The sequence below is a fragment of the Neovison vison genome, chromosome 2 (genome assembly GCF_020171115.1).
Source record: "Neovison vison isolate M4711 chromosome 2, ASM_NN_V1, whole genome shotgun sequence".
Classification (NCBI taxonomy): Eukaryota; Metazoa; Chordata; class Mammalia; order Carnivora; family Mustelidae; genus Neogale; species Neogale vison.
In genome coordinates this window covers 103,171,981-103,194,878 of record NC_058092.1, presented here as the reverse complement: position 1 = coordinate 103,194,878, position 22,898 = coordinate 103,171,981, and the positions used below count along the sequence as shown (strand labels likewise).

General features: G+C 40.4%; 1 long non-coding RNA gene across 1 annotated transcript in view; it reads right to left on the bottom strand.

The window, feature by feature from the left end:
• Window positions 1–17,081: 17,081 nt before the first annotated feature.
• The window catches only part of LOC122900389, a 42,304-nt gene continuing 36,487 nt past the window's right edge, over window positions 17,082–22,898 (bottom strand). The window contains exons 6-9 of the long non-coding RNA XR_006383220.1: window positions 21,537–21,623; window positions 21,260–21,367; window positions 19,750–19,962; window positions 17,082–17,120 (exon numbers count right to left, since the gene is read on the bottom strand). This is a non-coding gene — a long non-coding RNA (uncharacterized LOC122900389). The remainder of the gene's footprint in view (window positions 17,121–19,749; window positions 19,963–21,259; window positions 21,368–21,536; window positions 21,624–22,898) is intronic.

Below are 22,898 nucleotides of genomic sequence, written 5' to 3'. Positions count from 1 at the left end.
GTCTGCGCTCATAGTGGCCACTGTGGTCCTTCCAGAAGGCATCCAGGGCTAGCTGGCACCCAGCTGAGGGCTCCATTCACCCCCTATGGAGGCGAACGTGGTTCCTGAAGTTGTGAAACTTCAGCTGAGAAACAGCATTCATGCGAGCATTCAGCCAACCCCAGGCACCTGCTCCGAGCATGGTGTGGGGAGGAAGGCAGATAGATACGTGTGAGAAACAGGTACTGATCTGGGGGAGCTTTCAGGAAGGGGCTCTAATCTCTTACCTGGCCACGACTCTGCTGTCAGACTGGGATTTGAACATGCTAATGCCCAATTGGACTTTTGTTCCCTGACCACCCACCCCCGTCCTTTTCCACTTCACCCACCCCCCGTTACCTTCTTCTTCTTTAAATGACATAATGCAACTCTAGACAACTGTAGATGTGACCTTGGACTCAGAATCTCTCGAGAAAATTAACTCTGCTCTTCGCTGTCTTTGGAAAACCTGAATGTCGACGTTTAAAAGTTCTCCTAGTGTTCCACTTGAGTGTGTAGGTACTCACCTGCACCAGCCATACACAAACAATCCGCTCAAGGCATTGCTGGTTAAGCCCAGGCCCAGGGCTAGACGGCCAACTTTCAATGCGAATCATAAATGAAACGTAAGTATTAAAAAGTTGGCAAGACCCTTAACATGAGGTTTTATTTTCACTGCAGCTCTGTGAAGTTTGAACAAGGGTCACACATAGTAGCCATGTGGGAGAGTGCTGTGTAGGAACAAGAAAGGGCTGATTCTCCCGGTTCGTGTTTGTTTTTCAAAGGTGTAATGCAAAGAGATGGTATCGTGAGCAGAATGTTCTGGCCACTCACCGGAACTGGCGGAGATGGTGACACAAAGAGCTCAGGGGCAAGTTAACAGATCCCGGAGCTACTGTGAGCTATTGACAGCCAGCAGTACCTGGGGACCTCGTGCAGGGCAGTGTCCCAGCCTGCCTGGAGGTCCCGGATGGAGAGGTCTGGGGCTGATTCTGACGCAGGTAGTCAGGGGCCTTACTGAGGAGCGTGCCTGCTCCGTGAAAACCTGCTGACCATCTGTATGGCTGGCATCTAGATCACGGGCACCCAGGGGTTCATTTGACTCTTTCCATATTTTTAAATTTTTGTAAAATGGAAGTCAAGCCAAACTAAACCAAAAACCCATACTTTCACGGTGTGCCTAATGTTCCAAACGCCCCCACATCTCAGAAACATAAGGAAAAAGACAAAGGGGAGGGTGGAATTCTCTTCCAGCCCCCAGTTCTTGGCTCCGTCTGGAGCTATGTGTGCCTTGAAATTCGTCTACACTTGTTGAAAAGCCACATAGGGGATGCTTAGTCAGAAGTCTGGCCACTTCGGATCAGACCAGATGACAGACTGACAGCCTCTACTTAGTACAGCATGTACTTTCGTCCTGGACCCTCCAGAGGACAGAAGAGGGGGCCCGCCAGATCCACAGGTGTAGATGCTTTTTCCCCACTGGGTGCGGAGCTACAGTCAGAAATTCTTTTCCTAGCATATGTGACTGATTAGAGCTAATATCTCATTTCTAATTCCATTGATTCCTTAAAAACAGCAAGTCCCAAAGACCATGGCTATTCTTAGCAATTTCAACTCCTCCCCCAGTGGGCTTCCTGCCTCTGGGGGAGGGAGAAGGTGGCCAGAAGGGAATCTGGTTAACGTGGGCAGTGAGTGTCAGTGGGACCCCACGTCTGAAGCACACGCCTGCGGTCAGAGCCACACAAACCCACACATGGGTCTCTGCTGCCTCCTGTCTTTCCCATTTCCAAGCCACATCTGTGGCAGAACTACCATTAATAACAGGAAGGCTCCTTTGCAGGCCCAAGAACTCTGCAAAACTCTGCGACTTTCACACTCCAAATGGGTCCCTCCTCCCTAGTCCTTTAATCTCCCTGTGGTTTGGTAGGAAAGCCTCTCCATGGCCCTCCTTTTTGCTACCGCAGGAGAGAAGGACAAAGTGTGGGCCCCATCCATCCCAGTAAAAGATTTTAGTCCTCAGGGTGGATTTTTCAATGCAGACACAGCAACAGCCCTGATCTCAGGCCCCTCGGAGGAAAACGGGAGAGAGGATGAAGCCGACTTGCCAGGTCAGCCCTTTGGGGACTATGGGGTTCCACATAATATCGTGACGGCCTGCCCTGTTGTGGCCTCAGTGAGTGCTTGTTGGGCTGAATTGAATTAATCACATAGAATGTCCCTCAGGATTCTATAGGTGTAGCCCACCCTTGTCTTAAGAGGCCCTGTGGTTTCACAGACAACGCCTCAGGCCCAGAAGGAACAACGTGCATGACTTAGTTCAGCACTACCCAGCCAGGAGCTGTGTGATCTCAGATAAGCCTCCTGACCTGAGTCTCATTTTTTGTCCCGGTGAGAACAAAAGCCTTGCACCAGAATTACTTAATGTTTTCTGTGACCTCTTCCAGCTTTAAAGAGAAAAGAATAAAGATTTGAGTCAACACTGGCTTTCCCTTAAGTCAAAATTTCCACCGACTTGCCGAAGGCCACCATATATTTTCTGCATCCCGCTCTCTCTTCTTTGGGCTTTGAAAACAGACCAGGTTGAATGCAACCTCATGGTTCACATTCACACAGCAAAAATCAGAGCCCTCCAAAGCCAGCACCAGGGATAAAATGATGATAAATGGAAACGAACTTTATCATCCAAAAATACCCCCTCGAACTCTGAAGAAATATTGATAATAACTCTCCATCTGCTGAATAAATCAGAACAAGACTGGAGATCCTACCCAACATTGTTTGAGCATGGAGGACAGCCAGGAAAGTACTAGAGTTTCATGAAAACTGATCTCAGGAGAACTGACATAAATAAAACATGTCAACGTTTTAAAGAGGAAAAGAAAATAAAAGGGAGAGCAGAAGTGTTTTCTGTTTATTATTATCCCCACTGTAAAGAACTTTTGTAGGAAGAACACAGGTCAGGGAATCAGGACGCTAGGCTCCCACTCTAGTCTCCACCCCAGAGTCCCACCTGAGCTTAGTGAAATCGTTTCACCTTTCTATACAGGTTACCTTTCTTCATGATCGTGAGGTGCAGAGGAAAAATTATAGAAAACATAGAACAGGGGTTTAGGGGGAACGGGTGGTGAGAAGTGCCTACAACTTAAGAAGTTATGTGAATAAATTGCTTGGTTATTGACAAACAATATGTCGGCCTGACTCCGAGTCCCGGAGCGGGAGAGCTGTGCGAGCAGCAGCTGCTTTAGGGCGCCCCCAGCAGGTTGGCCCTGATGTTGGCACCAGGCTAGAGCCCATAATTTCTGGTCCCATGGGACCTTCCCGGGCTCTGGGCTCGCCTGGGGCAGGCGAGGCAGCCAGGCCTGCGGTGGGGATGAGCAGGACAGAATTGAGTGAGAAAGCTCAGTTTAGTCATCACTGCCAACCTACCTACAAATGTTATTATTAAGCCCCCTCCCTCGCCCCTGCCCAAACAAGTCCCAGGTCTGTTGGGCAGGGCACAGATTTTTACAAGTGAGGCTCTCAGTTCTCCTGGCCTCTCACTCTCTTCTGTCTCAACACTCTGAGAAGCGGGTGTGAGGGGGTGAGCGTGGGTTCTCCTGAAGTCATCTCAAGGTGTGGGGTAGCCGTGGGTGACTGATAGTCCATTGTTAGGGTGTGAGAGCTCAGGTTAGGGCCCCCCCCCCCAGTCTGCAGAACTCTTGGCTTAAGGATGGATTCTTGGTGTCTCCAGTGACTATCTGGTATGTTCCCCACCCCCAAACAACGTCATAAATGTAGTCTACAGTCTAAATGACTAATCAGCCATATAAATGGACCAAAATATCTTCTGAGGCTAAAGTAAGAACAGCTGTAATGATTGTAGTACATAGTTGGGAACTCAAACTGGGGTAAGTCCAATAATTTATAGGTATCTCTGCATGTTTACATAAATGTGGTCAAATGCCAGAATTACTAGTACGTGTACCATATGGAAAATAAAAAGCACGCTTGTCGGGGGCGGGGGGGGCGCACTTTTAGATATTCTGTCTGGGAGAGGACTTTGAAAATACGTGGCACAGAAAGTAGTGCACACAGTCTGAACCACATATAATCATCTTCGGGAGTTCAACACCACAAAAAGTTCTCCCTTTTAAAAATTGGATTTTCTGACGTTTTCCTCTTCGTTATCACTTTTCCCTAGATCCCGAGCTTCTGATGGACTGTGGGAGGCTGCCGCGGCTGAGGTACATCACTATGAGTCTCAGGCTTTAGGGATTGTGTTGGGGGGGCATGGGAGTGTCAGAGATTGTGTTTTGACTCTCTCATACAGATGCAGAGTAAAGGGATCCCCAAAGAGAAAGAAAAGGGGATTTATTTATCACTGGGTTTGTCAGTCATGCTACGGTCAATTTCCACAGATTTTAGGTGGGTCAGAAGGAAAGGCATTATTTGAACAGAGTAAGTATTTCAGAGAATCATAGAATGTTAGCTTTAGAGGGAAATATAAGGGTCATTATATTTTTACAAATGAAGAGCTGTTCCCCCTAAGTAAAGTGGCTTTTTAAAAACGTATTTCTAAATAAAATAAAATGAAATAAAATAAAATGTATTACTATCAGAGCCACAATCAACCACATGAAAATATGTATAAGGAGAAAAAATAAGTTGAAGAGGAAGAGGTAAATAAGGGGGAGATAGTGGTTTCGCAGAGAGAGTAAGATGGAGAGAAAGAGACAGAAGGAGAATAAAGAAATACACAAAAGATGTGAAGAGGCCGTCTGTAAGAGGGTGGAAACATGAGAAAAATAACATGATATATATCCCATCCCATGCTCTCTTTTTTTGATTTCCTCTATATAATGAGCCAACCCTCTACCTTACCAAATGGGACATCTTGGAAGAATCCAGATTTCTGGGCAGTCCTGAGCATTGAAAAGCTTGCCACCAGCTTTAACAAATAGATCCTAGTCTAATTTGGACAATGTCTGGAAGAGACCTGAGAAATCATGTTTTCATTTTTTGATTTTTGTGCTTTCTCCCCACTCAGCCACACCCAAACCATTCCAGAGTGATGGAACTCTGGTGATTCTAGTCCCAGAAAGAAGCTGCCTGCCCTGAAGCATCTGGCCTGGCGTCCTCATGTTGCACAGCTCATAGCTCATCTTTCTCTGTGCCCTGGGCAGCTGATCTGAATATAGAGCTTGCATGAACTTCAAAGGAAGCTGGCAGGATGGGGTTGGGGCCTTGCTGCTTTAATCAAGATGGATTCAAAAACCTCTGGTTATCACGTAGAAAACTAAAACCAGCAACGGAGCACTAATTGACAATGACTAAAAGGGAAATGGCAATAAAAAAAGGTGCAGGGAGCTCAAAGAGATTAGATTTAAAGAGGTAAAACTCTCCTAGGAGTTGATGATGGATCACCATTACTTCTTGCCTCCATGAATAATATGGCACATGGAGTAAGATAGCCTCCTATAAGGTATGCCTCCTATAGGGAAACCTCCTATAAGGTAAGGAATAAGATAGCCTCCTATAAGCCTCCTTTAAGATAAGCAAAAGCTCAGAAACATTGTTTCTACCTGCCTGTCATGGTATAGATATCCCTCCCTCCTTGAGCTTGGGGCTCCTCGTTCAAGCGTCTTGGGCCAATGGTGGGAGCTGTAGCCCAGGCCACTTCCCCCATGATTCTGTACCTCATGGGGACATCACTCAACACCTGCCTCTTCTCTTCTGGAGCTCTGCTTCATAGGGGAACCATGTATGTGGAATGCATCCAACATTGACTTGGATTCTGAATGACTTTTTTTCCCAAGCTGGTCTCCTTCAGGGAAGCACGGAGTCTGGCACATAGTAGGTGCTCAAAGAGGTTTGTTGAATAAATGAGGGGAAAAGAAACTAGCTCATCGTTCTTGTAAACTTGCCCAGTACCCAGCACACTGTGAAGCACATAGATAATATCTGAGCCTCATTCACAACATTCGTTGTCTTGAAGACAAGATGGAGTCCCTGTGGCTCAAGACTAAGGAGTTCATTGTGTTCTTTGTTGAGCAGATACTTGAAAGCTGTTCTGAAACCAGAAGAAGGGCTGAGGAAGAAGTACAGTGGAAAAGGAAGAGGTGGCTGGGGCCAGTCCAGGCCATGGATGTCTCATCAATTTTTTCATGGATTTTTTTTTTTAAGTTTTCTCCTTCTTATAAGACAACATGATTTCTAGGATCTCTCCTTCCCTCAGCCTCTCATAGATATCAAAGGAGTAACTGTTCAAAAATGGGACCCAAAGAGAAAGATAGATACTGAGAGATTGGATGTTTTTCACTCTCCTTCAGGGAGTTTATTCAGATCACATACACACAGAGAAACAGCACCCCTTTTCCCCACCCCACTCCCACTCCAAGTCTGCTGCTGCGTAGTCCTCTCTAACCAAAGATGGGACCAAGGGGCAGGTGTGCAGAATGCTCTAGGACTTTTTCCTGATATCCTAAGGGGCAGAGGAGAGGCAAAGGAAGAAAACTAGAGAGAACCAAAGACAAACCTCTCTAGGAACATGTATTTAAAAAAAATAAAAATAAAAATTCCGAAGAAGATACGTAAATGGTCAATAAATACATGAAAACATGCTCAACACGTCCTTCGGGAAATGCAAATCAAAACCACAGTGAGACACCACTTCACACTCACTAGGATGTCTAAAACAAGAAAGACAGAACATCACAAGTGTTGATAAGAATCTGGAGAAACTGGAACCCTTGTATACTGCTAGTTAGAATAGGAAATACTGCAGCTTCTTTGAAAAACAATTTGGACGTTCCTTAAAAAATGAAACATAGGCTTATGTGGCCCAGAAATTCCACTGAGTATACACCAAGAGAATTGGAAACATATGTCCACACAAAAACTTGTACACAAACATTCATAGAAGAACTATACATAATAACCAAAAGATGGAATGAACCCAAATGTTCATCAGCTGATGAGTAGATCAGAAGTTCTATATCCATAAATGGGGTGCCTGGGTGGCTCAGTGGGTTAAGCCTCTGCCTTTGGCTCGGGTCGTGATCTCAGGGCCCTGGGATCAAGCCCTGCATCGGGCTCTCTGCTCAGTGGGGAGCCTGCTTCCTCCTCTTTCTCTGCCTACTTGTGATCTGTCAAATAAATAAATAAAATCCTAAAAAAAAAGTTCTATATCCATACAACGAAATATTATTCAGTCGTGAAAGGAATAAAGCATTCATACCTGTCACAACATGGATGAACTCTGAAAACAAGCCAGATACAAAAGTTCATGTAGTCTATGACTCCATTTATATGAAACATCCACAATAGGAAAATACAGAGAAAAAGTAGATTCGTTATCAGGGGTTTGGGAAAAGGGATAATGTAGACTGATTGCTAATAGGTCAGGGTTTCTGTTAGGGGTAATGAAAATGTTCTAGAATTCGACATAAGATGCACAAACTTTGGAATATATTAAAACCACTCAAAGGTACATTTTAAACAGTATGTGAATTATGTATCAGAAGAATTTTGAAAGAAGGAGAATTTGATATTGCTAAAGGACAATTAGGGCTCTGCTGGGAACTCTCATCTCAACTTGAAAAGTTTTTCTAGTTATAAAGAGCACGAGCCTCCTCACCACTCACCCCCCACAACTCCCTCCCCAACGCAGCCCACGATCCACAATCCTCAGCTACTCCTAGAGGAAAAACATATTAAGAGAGACCGCAGTGAGCAGCTAGAGGAGGACCGAGACACACCTGGCATTAGCAGACACTCTCTGTGAGGGGGTGGGGAGGAGAGCGAACAGAGGAATGGGAAGAACGGAAGATGAGCTGCCAGATCACATGCTGAGATATAAGGAGGGCAGAGGGGCTCCAGAAAGGCCACTTTGGAATCCTTTCCCAAGTACTGACTACACGTTAATATGGCCAATATAATTGACACAAACACATTCAACCAGAAGATGGAAGGTCAGCTCTGAGTAAATGCGAGGCTTGTCTGCCTCCTGCGCCCCTATATGGGTTCCCACGTTGCTGGCCTAACCTCTCCCCTGGTTCAGGGGCTGCTGTGCCCCTGCCTTTAACTCCCTTCTCTCTCTTAGGACTTGTGACATCCTAGGAAGGGATGTCAGTGTATTGCATGATCAGTTGTCTATTTAACTATGTACAAAATCAGCTCTAAAAAATCAGACTGATATCTAGGGAAGACGCTAGGGAACCGACTGTCTTTTCGAAAATAGCTTTTATCATGCCTTTCTAGGCCAATTGTACCACTTAAAAAGCAAAAACCACATGGGTACTTAATTATAAGATTTCAACGGATTCATAAAGAAAGCAAAACAGCACTGGAATACCAGGATACCTTAAAAAATTAAGAGCAACAGAATATAAGACACCAATGAGTACTAATTTCACAAAAAGAGAGACATCGAGCCACACGTGCCTTCTGACGAACACATCAGCCTTGAGGTTGTCATGCCAAAAAGAACCCGGGCTGGGATAAGTGGAAACATAGAGGCCAGACGAACAGACTAAATAAACTTTGTTCTGGGGAAGCCATCAGCAAAATCTAGACCATAGGAGATACCACATATAAGTGATCTGGTTTCCTCAATAAATGAATCGTAAGGAAAAATAAGGGGATGGAAGAGAAAACCTATGGACTAAAAGATGCTTAAAAGGTGTACAGATATATATGTGTGCAAAACCAGACAAGCATTTAGGAATGCACACTTGAGCGTTAAGACTATTAAAAAGGTGGGAAGTCATTGTAATAAGTTAGGATAGTGATTATTCTGGCAGACGAGAGGGGTAGTGGTTGAAAGGGGAGCATACTGTGGGCTTATCATGGGCAGGTGTTTATAGGAGTGCTAACCTTAAAGAAATTATTTCAACCTGTTCATTTGCATTTTACGGTTTTCTATTACTTGGGTTATAACAATAAATTGTTTCTTTAAAAAAAAAGATTTTATTTACTTATTTGAGTGAGAGACAGAGAGAGCACACGCAGGGCGGAGGGAGAGGGACAAGCAGACAGCCCACTGAGAAAGGAGCCCGTAGCAGGACTCGATCCCAGGACCCTGGGAACACGGTGTGGCCTGAAGGCAGACGCTTAACCAACTGAGACACCCGGGCACCCACCAATAAAATGTTTATAAAATAAAAATTAAATTGATTAAATGAAGTCAGCTGTGATGGAAGAGATGGAAAGAAAACCCCGAAAATGAAGAGGAAAACATTAAGAATAACAGAGCAAATGTCACATTTATGACCACAGAATTACTTTTTACAGAGAAAGCAGAACCCACTTCTCTACTATAAAGTCCGTGTCACCCAAGACTTCCCTCTGTAAAACGCACAATGAATTTGGCCACCCGCAACTCTTTCAATACAATTAAGAAGATGGAAGAGCCCACAAAGGATTGGGAAAGAGACTGCCTAGGTGAGAATGCATGTGAGTCGGCAGAATGTGAAGCGTCTTGAGACCACCATTTGGCAGAGGCCTGGGAAGCAGCAAAGAAAGCATGGGGCACGGTATCAGTGTTGACCCTCATCAGCAAGACCCCAGCATCCCCGGGAGCAGCTGGAGAAGTCAGGACCCGTGCAGGGAAATGTCAGCTGTGTCACAACCTTGGGAGCAGAGAAGTGAGGCCTCTGTGTCTGCCTGCCCACATGTCTGTCAGCGTGACATTTTGGGTCAATAAATATTCATCAGGATGCGCCATTTCAGCTGACCTCTGCCACCCCTGCTGCTGGAGGAGAAAATAAACAGGGCGTGTGGGTGCAGAGGACTTCGGCCCTTTTCAGAGCTGCCATTGTGCTCTGTGTGAGCCAAGAGCTCAGACAAAATTTTGCCTCCTTGAATCCCTTGGGACTTTTGCATCTACTATCTGGCTTAGAACCAACTCCTTCCCCGACATCAGCATGTCAACTATGAGAGAATAATATTCCAGGGGATGTTAGTAAGTCAGTGAGCAACACTGTCTACAGGCAACCCGCCTGTGGGAGAGTTCCCTGGGCACGGTTTCTTTCTTCCTCTGTGCCCCTGGCACCTAGTTCCATATATCTGTTTGGCTTTTCTTCTCATTGCTATTGCCTACGTATCTGTCTCCACCACTAGACTGGGAGCCAGCCATTCATTCAATTTCTTTATTGAGCAATTCTTACATCCAAAGCATTATGCTAGATAATGTGGCAAATAAAATAGTACTCATTGAGCTAAGAGAGAGATATTAGACAAACCTACAAATATATGTGTAAGTACACATGTTGTGAGTGATAAGAAAGAAAAGAAAAAGGCAAGACAAGTGATTATATAGGGAGACCTGTGTGATGTTGCCAGGCCAGGAAAGGCTTCCGTGAGAAAGTGCTAAGTGGGGATCGGCCGGGCCAGCTGTGGAGAGCATGTCACTGGGCGGGGAGTGTGTCCAGAGCATGAGGGTGATGGAGACAAGCCAGGGATGGAAGGGTAGGCAGGACCATAAGGTGAAGAACCTGATGGACTCTGATAAGGATCTTAGATTTTTAACATATGTGCCATGGGAAGGAGCACATACTTAGAAAGGGGAGACCCATGAGGTGACAAACGCAGTGGACAAAAGACAAAAGGAGTGACAGAAGAACGATGGACCAGAGCAGAGAAGGTGGTAATGGAGAAAAGACCGCAGCTCTGAGATGTCTCTGGGAAGCAGATTTGGTAGGAATGTGAGCAGTAAAGGTTCATTCCATGACTTCCTGAAGAGCATTGTGAGTAGCTGCATGTGCCGCTGATGAGCATAACCCAGTATCCAAACAAGACAAGACTAGCATTTATGTGCGCAAGTGCTGAAGCACAACTGGACTCATTTATGCATATTGATATAAAACCTCTAAATAAAAAATTGGCAAATCTGATCCAGTAGTGTACTTCTAGCAGCTAGCCTGTATTATGTATCAACATTTACCACAGGATGAACACTGTCCTGGTATTTGCATTAACTTTTTTTTTTTTTTAAAGATTTTTTGTTTTTTATTTGACAGACAGAGATCACAAGTAGACAGAGAGACAGGCAGAGAGAGAGAGAGGGAAGCAGGGCCCCCGCCGAGCAGAGAGCCCCATGTGGGACTCGATCCCAGGACCCCGGGACCACGACCCGAGCGGAAGGCAGCGGCCTAACCCACTGAGCCACCCAGGCGCCCCTTGCATTAACTTCTTAACTGAAGCATAACTTAATGCTTCAGTTAAGAAGTTAATTACTTATATTAATTACTTAATTACTTATATTAATTAATTATATTACTTACTTAATTACTTATATGAATTCATTTATCTCCATGACTACCACATAAGTACTATTATTATCCTCATTTCTGTAGTTCAGAAAAGGAACTACTTGAACTGTATCAATGTGAATGACTCTCCTGGACATAATAATAAATAGAAGAAGCCAGAAACTTCTTCCCACATATGATTCCATCTATATGAAGTTCAAGAATAGGAAACCTATGACATCTATGGGGTCAAAATAGGGGTTACACCTGGGGGGAAATAGTGATTGGGAGGGAAAGTGAAGCAGCTTTCTTGGGTGCTGGAAATGTTCTTTTTCTAGATGTAGGTGATTTTTACATGATATATACATACCAACCCATTGTAAACTTCAGATTTGTGCACTTTACTATATACATTTTACCTCAGTTTTAATGAAAGGCAATGACATTCTTGGGAAAGGCATTGGGAAGACACAAAAATTTAATATCTTTATAGAGAAAGAACCCTGAAAACCAGCAAAAAACAATAAAAGAATTTAAAAATCAATCCATTAGCAAATGAGGGACATTTCACAAATAAAGAAATATAAGTGAAAAATAAATATATATGAAATCTATTTAAGTCAAAAACTAAGAATGCAAGTTAAATATTAATGAGATATTTTTCTCCTAACAAATTGATTTTTTAAAAAAGTTGATAATACCACGTGCTATGATAATGTGGGGAAATTCACACTCAAATGTTGCACATATAAATTGTTACCAATTTTCTCAAGCCAATTTTATTGAATGTATCAGGAATCTTTTCAACTGTAGATACTTTATTTTTAGAGAGAGAGAGGGTGAGTGATGGGACAGAGAGAGGCAGAAGGGTAGAGAGAATCTTAAGCAGACTCCACACCCAGCATGGAGCCTAACTTGGGGCTTGATCTCACAACCCTGAGATCATGACCTCAGTCAAAATCAAGAGTTGGAAGCTTAAGTGACTGAGCCACCCAGGTTCCCCACTCAACTGTATATTTATTTTTTTTTATTTTTTTTTTAGGTGCCCCAAGTGTTTTTATTTTTTTATTTTATTTTTTAATTTTTTATTTTTTATAAACATATAATATATTTTTATCCCCAGGGATACAGGTCTGTGAATCGCCAGGTTCACACACTTCACAGCACTCACCATAGCACATACCCTCCCCAATGTCCATAACCCCACCCCCCTCTCCCAACCCCACTCCCTCCAGCAACCCTCAGTTTGATTTGTGAGATAAGAGTCACTATGGTTTGTCTCCCTCCCAATCCCATCTTGTTTCATTTATTTTTCTCCTACCCCCTTAACCCCCCCTGTTGCATCTCCACTTCCTCATATCAGGGAGATCATATGATAGTTGTCTTTCTCCAATTGACTTATTTCGCTAAGCATGATACCCTCTAGTTCCATCCATGTCGTCGCAAATGGCAAGATTTCATTTCTTTTGATGGCTGCATAGTATTCCATTGTGTATATATACCACATCTTGATCCATTCATCTGTTAATGGACATCTAGGTTCTTTCCATAGTTTGGCTATTGTAGACATTGCTGCTATAAACATTCAGGTGCATGTGCCCCTTCAGATCACTACGTTTGTATCTTTAGGGTAAATACCCAGTAGTGCAGTTTCTGGGTCATAGGGTAGTTCTATCTTCAACATTTTGAGGAACCTCCATGCTGTTTTCCAGAGTGGTTGCATCAGCTTGCATTCCCACCAACAGTGTAGGAGGGTTCCCCTTTCTCTGCATCCTCACCAGCTTCTGTCATTTCCTGACTCAACACCCAAAGAGCAAATAATCCAATCAAGAAATGGGCAGAAGACATGAACAGACATTTCTGCAAAGAAGACATCCAGATGGCCAACATACACATGAAAAAGTGCTCCACATCACTCGGCCTCAGGGAAATACAAATCAAAACCACAATGAGATATCACCTCACATCAGTCAGAATGGCTAAAATCAACTGTATATTTAAATGGCGAATTCATTTCTATAAATTCATCTTATGGAATTACTCCACAAATGTATTTGGCTATATCCATGTTCACCATATCTCTTGATAAAAGCAAAAATTTGGAAATTACCCTGCATAGTTGGTTAGTGGGAAAATTATTATATATTCATATAATAGCATGACATGCCACCTTAAAAAATAATGATGCTGATCAATATTTATTAGCATGGAGATGCCTATAATATATTTAATTTTTCTAATTGGGTATAAAATCATATGTTATTATGTGGGTATTCATATGCATGATATAGATAAATATGTATAATATATATTATATAATTATAACTTTATTAGCTGGATGTTATCTGTAGATAGGACTATTGGATGATACTTATTTCTTCCCTATAATTTTTCTCTACCTCATGAATTTTTTTTTTGTAAATAATAGTAATTTTATTTCTCCCTTTCAGACTTAAGTCTAATTTCCTTTTCCGTCTTACAGCACTGGCCAGACCTTCCGTGCAGTAGCAAATTTGCATAAGACTGAAATATAAAGTAAGTGTATCTAGGGATGCCTGGGTGGCTCATGGTTTAAGTGTCTTTTTAAAAAATTTATGTATTTTATTTTATTTCTTTTCAGTGTTCCAGAATTCATTGTTTATGCACCACACCCAGTGCTCCATGCAATACATGCCTTCCATAATACCCACCACCAGGCTCACCCAACCTCCCCCCACCCCCAAATCCTCAGATTGTTTCTCAGAGTCTACAGTCTCTCATGGTTCATCTCCCTCTCCGATTTCCGCCAACTCACTTCTCCATCTCCTCATGTCCTCCGTGTTATTTATGCTCCACAAATTAGCGAAACCAATGAATTTTTATAGTAATATATTTTACAATCCTTTGTGTGTGTGTGCGTGCGTGTATACACAAAATTTAAAAAGAAAACACATCTAGCTAGATTTCCTGGCAGCTTTCATTTACATGCTTTGCCTATGTTATTTCTCCTTGAACAGCATAAGCTTTAAAAGATGGCAGTCACCATTCATTTAGTGGAGAGTTTCTTACCTGGGGCATTGTTTTTCACCTTGATAGAGTAGCCTGAAGCTGCCCGATTCCTTCCAAACATTTTTTCTGAGTTTTGAGGAGTGTCCTACATTGTAACCCCCAAAGCAGAGCCAGAAGTTACTATCCTAGACTCCCTTGTTGCTGACATCAGACATGCGAATTAGGTGTTGCCCATCAGAAACACCCATGTGCATCCTTAGCTTGGAAGCTAAAGCTACATGGAGGTAGACATGAATGGCATCCATCCCAGCTGAACATGACCACGGGAGACTCAATGGCTGAGGTCCTGGCATCTAGGACCAAGCATTATCAATGCAAGCTACAGTGTCTCTCCAAGAAAAGGAATGGTTGCCAAGTGTTGGCAGCAATGGTATTTTCACTGGAGCAAATTCTATAGTCTGATTTGGTGTTGTTTCTGGCCTCATCATTTCTAAGTCTGGTTTTCTTGCCCTCCAGGGGATTCTGGGAGTTGCTTAATATTTGTACAAATTATTTTTCTGCCTAACCTAACCAGAGTGGATTCTATTATTTGCAACAAAAAAAACCTGTGTCTAATAGTATTACCTTCATTGCCATTTTACAGATGGAGAAATTGGTTCTTTAAAAAATGCAGAAATTTCCCTAAGATTACACAGTAGTACAGAGTGAGGCAACAAACATGTCCAAGATTTTTGAGCCAACTTCTAAGCTCTTTAGGAATTTAAAATTAAGGTATTTCAAAAGTCACCATGAAACAAGTTCATCCATAAAAGCAAATGTTACCATTCAATGAATAGTTATTATGTATCAAAATTGTGCATCAGTTGTGAAAGGGATCCTAGAAATCATCTAATCACCCTGATTTACAGATGAAGCGGCTGGGGCTTGAAACATGATAGAATTTGTCCAGTGTCCCTCAGGGCAGAACATGGGAGAAAAAATTAGGTTTGCTGACTCCCATTTCCTTTACATCAGTGGAGGATGAAGCCATTTCTTAACCCACATAGAAATGCTTATGTCTCCCAAGTCTAGTGACTAAATGAAAATCTTGTTTAAATGTGAGGAGACATAAATATTAAATGTATGAGGAATAACCAAATTTAAAATATTGCAAACCAGTTACATGGATACTCTGGACCATGTCACCATCACCCACTTTGGGTGTAACTGAGAAGCTTAAAATAGCTTTTGAGGGAAATTCCATGAGAACATCGCCTGGGGAACTCAGATCACATTTCCATCTGGCTCTGACTTTACAGAATCCACAGAATTTAATTGACCAGGTTTGATGCAAGAAAACTATCTTTTCTGCAGAAATTGGGGAAGTTGTTAGATGCCTTGTTAATCCATAGAAAAATACAAGATTGACTGTCTAAATATTTTTAAATAAAAATATTTTAGAGTAAACATAACTATCTTCACATGCATAAAGAATAATTTTTGTGTCAATAAAACCCAAGATGTGTTTTACCCTCAGGACCATTTTTACTGACTCTGGGGAGAAAAAATCTTCTGTCATATGAAGAAAATTGAACCTTTAAATTTCTGATTCATTTCCCTTTAAATCATCCCAATATTGCTTTTTATGGGTTATGTAATAGCCAAACAGTCTCTAAGGGGCTATTAAAGCACTTCAAGCCTTGCTTCCCTTAAAATATAATAATAAAATAAAAGTTAACATGGAGGAAGTGGTTCCAAGTGAATCTACTTGGTCTACAAAAGTTTGCAACAGTCTAACACTTGAAACATCTAACTGAGTTCTAAATTTTCAAAATTTTCCTTTTCCCGGGAAGAGTCCCCATGAAGACTGCTTGAGTGCTCAAAATCTATCTTTTATCAGAAAAATAAAACCCTAAAACCAGAACACCCTGTTTTTCTCCACCAGAAACTACCTTGAGATGTTTTAGAGTGATGGCATTATACCAATCTAAACCATATGTTTAGCCCAAGAGACAATTATTGGAAAACTATACTTAACTAAGAGTCTACTTTTTCAAAACCATTGAGTGGTTCAAATAGTGGAGTGTGCAGTTTACTAAAGGTGAAGTTAAGTAGAATCACACATTAATACAAAGTGGATTCCTCTTCTTTTTCACTATTTTTGAGATGAATGCCTCTGAATGGTTAAAAGAAATCAGGTATTTTTGTTTTGAACTCTGCTTTATCTTAGTTTTCCCATGAATCTACTTACATGAACAACTTGGGTCATTTGGAAAGATAATTTAAGGATTTAAGAGTGAAGAAGACCTTTCTCAAACAACAGTTTGAAAACAGAAGAAATTCACCATAAGTTTCCCATTTCCAGGAAATTGGAGAACTGGCCATTCCAGTTTTTGGCTAGATAAAAACTACCTCGAATCTGAAGGCACATAGGCAAAGATAACAACACAACACCTTAAGCAGAAGTCAGAGGAAGCCATTCAGAAGTTAACTAATTCACCTCCTAGTATTTATTCAGTGCCAACTCTGGAAAGACAGTATATTAGGCACTGGTGATATGAGTAAACTAGAGAGACATGCATTTTCAAAAAAAAAAAAAAAATCAGATGACTAGAGATTTGTTTAGGAGTGCCATGATTTGGTAATAACAAATACTGATTCCAGGACTCCTTGGTGGCATGTTTTATATGTTCAGAGAAAGGAAACATGGATGTACAAATACCCATTGATGACGGGACACCTGGGTGGCTCAGTTGGTGAAGCGACTGCCTTTGGCTCAGGTCATGATCCCAAGGTCCTAGGAGCAAGTCCCACATCAGTCTCCTTGCTTAGTAGGGAGCCTGCTTCTGCCTCTGCCTGCTGTTCTCCCTGCTTGTGCTTGCTCTCTTGTGCGCGTGCTCTCTCTCTCTGACAAATAAATAAATAAAATACTTTAAACAACAACAAATACCCATTGATGACTCTTTATTTTTAGTGCTGTGATATTCAATCAATATTTTGCATACCTACTAGAGCTTTCCTTATCTGGGATCCAATGCTATAATCATTATAGCACATATGATTCACTCAAACTTTTGTCATTTTCCATTAGTCTGTGTCTCATCCTAACCTACTCACACCCAGCTTATCTTTGCCTCTTTCTTTACTATAAAAATGGAAGTCATTGAGGTAGAACTCTATCAATTCTTCTCTTTGCCACCTTCAAATTTATCTGGGTCCTATAAATTTAATGTAATCTCAATAAATAACATCCATGATATGTGGGAGGAAATTGAAAATGACATTAAAATATTTTAGAAATGTTAAAATGCAGGAAAAGATGTATATATATTCAAAGAAATCTTGAAAATAAAAAGAAATGAGAGATAATTAACTCTACTAGAAAATATATCTTTTTTTAAATTTTTTCAATTTATTTATTTTCAGAAAAACAGTAATCATTATTTTTTCACCACACCCAGTGCTCCATGCAATCCGTGCCCTCTATAATACCCACCACCTGGTACCCCAACCTCCCACCCCACCGCCACTTCAAACCCCTCAGATTGTTTTTCAGAGTCCATAGTCTCGTGATTCACTTCCCCTTCATTTACCCCAACTCCCTTCTCCTCTCTAACATCCCTTGTCCTCCATGCTATTTTAGACAATATATCTTGAAACGTCAGTAAATAAAAATGTTTTCTATTTAATAAAAAAGAAAAAACCAAAGGAATGGAATAAAAAGTGGACTCAAATATCTATAAAATTTTGGCTTATGATAAAGGTGACATTTCAAACTGGGTGAGGAGAGGAAGGAAGAATTCAAAATATGATGTTGGACAACTGGCTAATCCCATTGGAAAAAATATTAAAACTATATTTCTCTCATCAAAAATAAATTCCAGATGGAATAAAGATATAAACATATAAAGGAAAAGGTTTAGAAGAACATAAGGAATAACAGCAATCTTATCTTATATCCTGAGATAACTGAAAAAAATAAGACACATAGAAACAACATGATTTTAAAATATTGGACATCAGGCAACAAAGGACAGTAATCTCTGAAAGATGGACACAGATGACATGAGCTCCTGGATTGCCCAGCTCCACTCCTGGAGAGAGTTTCAAGGCTGCACCATAGGGAAGGGGAAACCAGGTACATAGTTCAGTGATCTTTCTACATTGAAGCAATGGAGCTGGGAGTCCAAAAAGACCAAGGCCACTGAAGCCACTATATTGAAAAGGGCTGAACATAGGGAAAGAGCTCAGAGGTCTTCAGAGGATCCCCTTGCAGTATGCAGGTCAGTACTGCTCAGTAAATGTGTGTGAGTAAATTCATAGAAGCCCCAGATACTGGGGAAGCAACCATGTGAAAAGTCTAGAGAGAACAATGCCTCACAAAGGGCTGGAAACCATTCCTGCTGCCAACTACCACAGTGGAAAAACCTCAAAACTCACAGGAAATCAGGTAAAGTACTCAGAAGAGTTTTTGGAGAAAAACTAGCTTTTGGCTGAACACTGCTCTGGTTCTACCTAACAAAGCTTAACAACAAGCTTTAAATGGATCAGTATTTTCCAAGTAACTTAACTGTGTCCTAGAACAAAACTCAAGAATATTCACTGGAATATTTCAAAATAATCAGCATCCAACAAGGTGAAATTCACAATGTCTGGAATCCAATAAAAAAACTTACTAGGCATGCAATGAAGCAGGAAAACATGAGCCATAATGAGAAGACAAGTCAGTACATAGAAACAGATCCAGAAATGACTAAGACAATAGAATTTGTATGTAAGGACATTAACTCATTTTTTATAAATGCAATCTATACATTCAAGAAGCTAAAGAAAAGATAAAGCATTCCAAGTTTAGACTTGAAAATTATAAAAGGGACCCAGCTCAAATTCCTAGGGGTGAAAACTATGTCTGAAGTGAAAAATACATTGGATGGAAATGACAGCAAATCAGACTCTGCAGAAGAAAGTCTTAGTGAACTGAAAAGCATAACAATAGAAGTAAGCATTCTTGATTTCTTAAAAAATAATTTTGAAATTATGCATGTATTTTAACATATTAAATAAAGCAGAAGAGCTGAAGAGGAAAAAAGACTGCCCTATGTGACATGAAAATTAAAAGTTGCTTGACATAAAAATTGAACAAAAGTTTTAAAAGACACATAACAGAGTGGGTTGAAAATATGAACAGTATATTTGAGAGTCCAAGCTAACCTTCTAAATTTACAAAGATTCTTTTTTTTAAGACTTTATTTATTTGAGAGAGAGAGTGAGAGTGAGAGCACAAGTAGGGAGGAGAGGAAGAAGCAGGTGTGGGGCTAGATCCCAGGACCCTGAGAGCATGACCTGAGCCAAAGGCAGAAGCTTAATTGACTGAGCCACCCTGGTCCCCCCTAAAATTACAAAGATTCTTAAGATCAGTATGGGAAAAATGAAAAATTTTTCTCATTTGGAAAAATGTATGTTGTATAATTATATATTACTATACTGCAGATTACCCCAAAATTTAGCAGTTTAAAAATAAATGACAAATACCTACTATTTCAGGGCTTCTCTGGGTCAAGGATGCAGAGTGACTTATAGGAGAGGTTCCAGATCTCATGAGGTTGCAGTCAAGCTATCCGCAGGGGCCACAGTCTCTGTAGGCCTCTCTTGAGGGGATTTGCTTCAAGTTCATTCATTCCACTAGACTGTAACACATATTATTTCCTCTGCCACCAATTGCTTCCATTCTTTTTATAGCTGGAAAATTCTTGATAATATTTTAAAATCAGATCAAATGGCATTTTCTCTATGAAGCCTTCTCCTGATTCACTTTTAATCATTTCCTACTTTTTCATCAACCTGACATGGTATACATCTATCTATTGTAACATTTGTTACAGTTCATTTAGATTACTTGTTAACATGCCCATCTCCCCACTGAACTCTGGGATCATTGATGCTAGGTATCATATCTTATTTTGTATTATGTTCTTAGGACCGGGCATATACATTTTGTTTGGTGAGTTATCATCTCAATAGATGCAGAAAAGCTATTTGACAATATTCAACATCTACTCATGATAAAAAGAAAATATTTAATATGACAAAGAAATATACATCAACATCACACATAATGATGAAGTTATTTTAATTGTGTATAAATTAAAATCTCCTTTGAGGTAAGTAAGAAGAAAGATGTTCAACAATTTCTATCTTCTACTTTCTTTTAACATTACAACAGAGGTCTTAACCAGTACAATAAGGCAGGAAACAGAAATAATAAGTAAAAGGATACTTGGTAAAAAAAAAATAAGAAACCAAAATTCATAATTGGAAGAAGACATGATTATATATGTAGAAAAACCAATATTATCTGTAGCTAATGATACTTAATAAGAATTTTAAAAAGCTGCTGGATACAAAATCAATATACAAAAATTCTTTTAGAGAGCCCCCAAAATATCATATATATATAGGAATTTGACATGTGACAGAAATGGAACTGCAGATCAGTGGGGAAATTATAGTCTTTTCATAAATGGTTCTGGGGCAATTCAGTATGCATATGGTGGGGAAGAGAGAGGAAAATGAAACTGGATCACTCCCTCTAACAATACCAAATGTCAATTTATAAACTTGAATATAAAAGGCAAATTATTTAAGCCTTTAGAAAATAGTATATCTTCCTGATCTTCATAATGAGAATTATTTATTAAACATGACATAAAAACACTAATCATAAGAGGAAAAGATTAATAAATTGACTATATTTAACTTACGTACTATGTTATCCATAAAAAAACGCAAAAAAAGGGAAAGAACAAATCACAGAATTTGAGGATGTATTTGCAACATATCTAACTGACAAATGAAGAGCATCCAGAATACAAAAAGGAATTCATACAAATAGATAAGTAAAAAACAAACAAAATCAGCCCAGCAGGGATAGAGCCAAGACTTAAAGACACAACTCACAAAAGAGGACATTTTTAATTGGCCAATTAGCATATCCTCAGGCTCTTAACCTTAAGGAAATGCAAATTAAAACTACAATGAAATTTTACCTCAGGCTCACCAGGTTCATAGAATTGATCAAGTCCAGTAATGTCAGGTGTGATGAGAATGTGGAGCTCTTGGAATTCTCAGTTAGTGAGAGCACAGATTAGTGCAACCTGTTTTGAAAACTCTTGTTAAATTTGAAGTTATACATACCCCATGGCCCAGAATTCTACTTCTGGGCACCTAAGCTCAAGCAACTCCTGTACTTGTCAACTACAATACATGTACAAGAATGCTCATAGCAACATGATTCATATTTTCCCCAAGGTTAAAATAACTCACCTGTCCATCAACAGTAGAATGGGTGAACAAATTATGTTACCTTCATAGAATGGAGTATTATACAGCAAGAAAATTACACAGACAGACCTAAGGAAGTCAGACACAAAAGAATAATTATGTTTATGTAAACTTTAAGATAGGACAGAACAAATCATAAACTATATTTATAAGGGACCTATTCATAAAGAGAAACAAGGACTGTTCTGAGGGCTGGTAATGTACTATTTCCTTTTTTTATTAAATTTATTTATTTTTTAAATAAACATATAATGTATTTTTATCCCCAGGGGTACAGGCTTGTGAATCGCCAGGTTTACACATTTCACAGCACTCATCATAGCACATACCCTCCCCAATGTCCATATCCCCACCACCCTGGTAATGTACTGTTTCTTAATCTGCACAGAGGATTACCCATTACTTCTTTGAATACAGTACATTTAAGTTCTATGTATGTTTCTACATGTTCATGACATTCCAAAACTTGAGAAAGGCTTTAACAAAAGATGAGGCAAGGTCAGCTAAACAATCTACTGTTAAACTCTGCTTCATTTCATAGAAAATATGATTAATAACAAAATTTTCCTCTTTGTATCATATGTTATTCTGCAGTCAACATTGAACTCCATAGAACACCCATAAAGCTGACTGATTCCACCCTAAGGCCCAGAATATTTAGTTTCTCGAAGAATCTACCTCCAGGTCTATGGCCATACCACCCCGAATACACCCAATCTTAGAAGCTACACAGGGTCAGACCTGGTTAGGATTTGGATGGGAGACTACCCGGGAATGCTAGGTGCTACAGTTAAAAAAAAAAAAAATTCTATCTCCAATAAGTAAGAAATGATAGGAATGTTGCTTACAGAAGTATCTGACCTTCGGTAGCATTGAACCAGTTTCCCAATGTATACTTTGACATTTTTTATTAGAAAATTTGATTGTTTTTGTCTTAGCTCTCCAGATAAAGAACTTGTATTCACATAATAATGAAGATAATAGTGTTCACATATCGATTGCCTGAGTTTTACCTGAGGCTTACAAATGTATTGTGCTCTTGCTCTGCTCTTATGCATTATATATGTGGTCTGATCCAAAGTCCACTGCAACCCTACAGTGCTAGTGTATTTATAATGGTTTTGCAGGTGACATTCACACAGCTTAAGTAATTTGTATATACGGCTAATAATCTAATGGCTCTTAGCTAGGATTTGAAAGCAGATCTTTTTGATGTCCAACATTAATGTTTTCTGCTATACCACATTGTTTTCCCTGAAAAACCCAATCTCTCCAAGCCTGAGATGCTGTGATCCAAGCCAATGGCAAAGATAGTGGCCATACATTAAACAGCTGGAAAGGCCG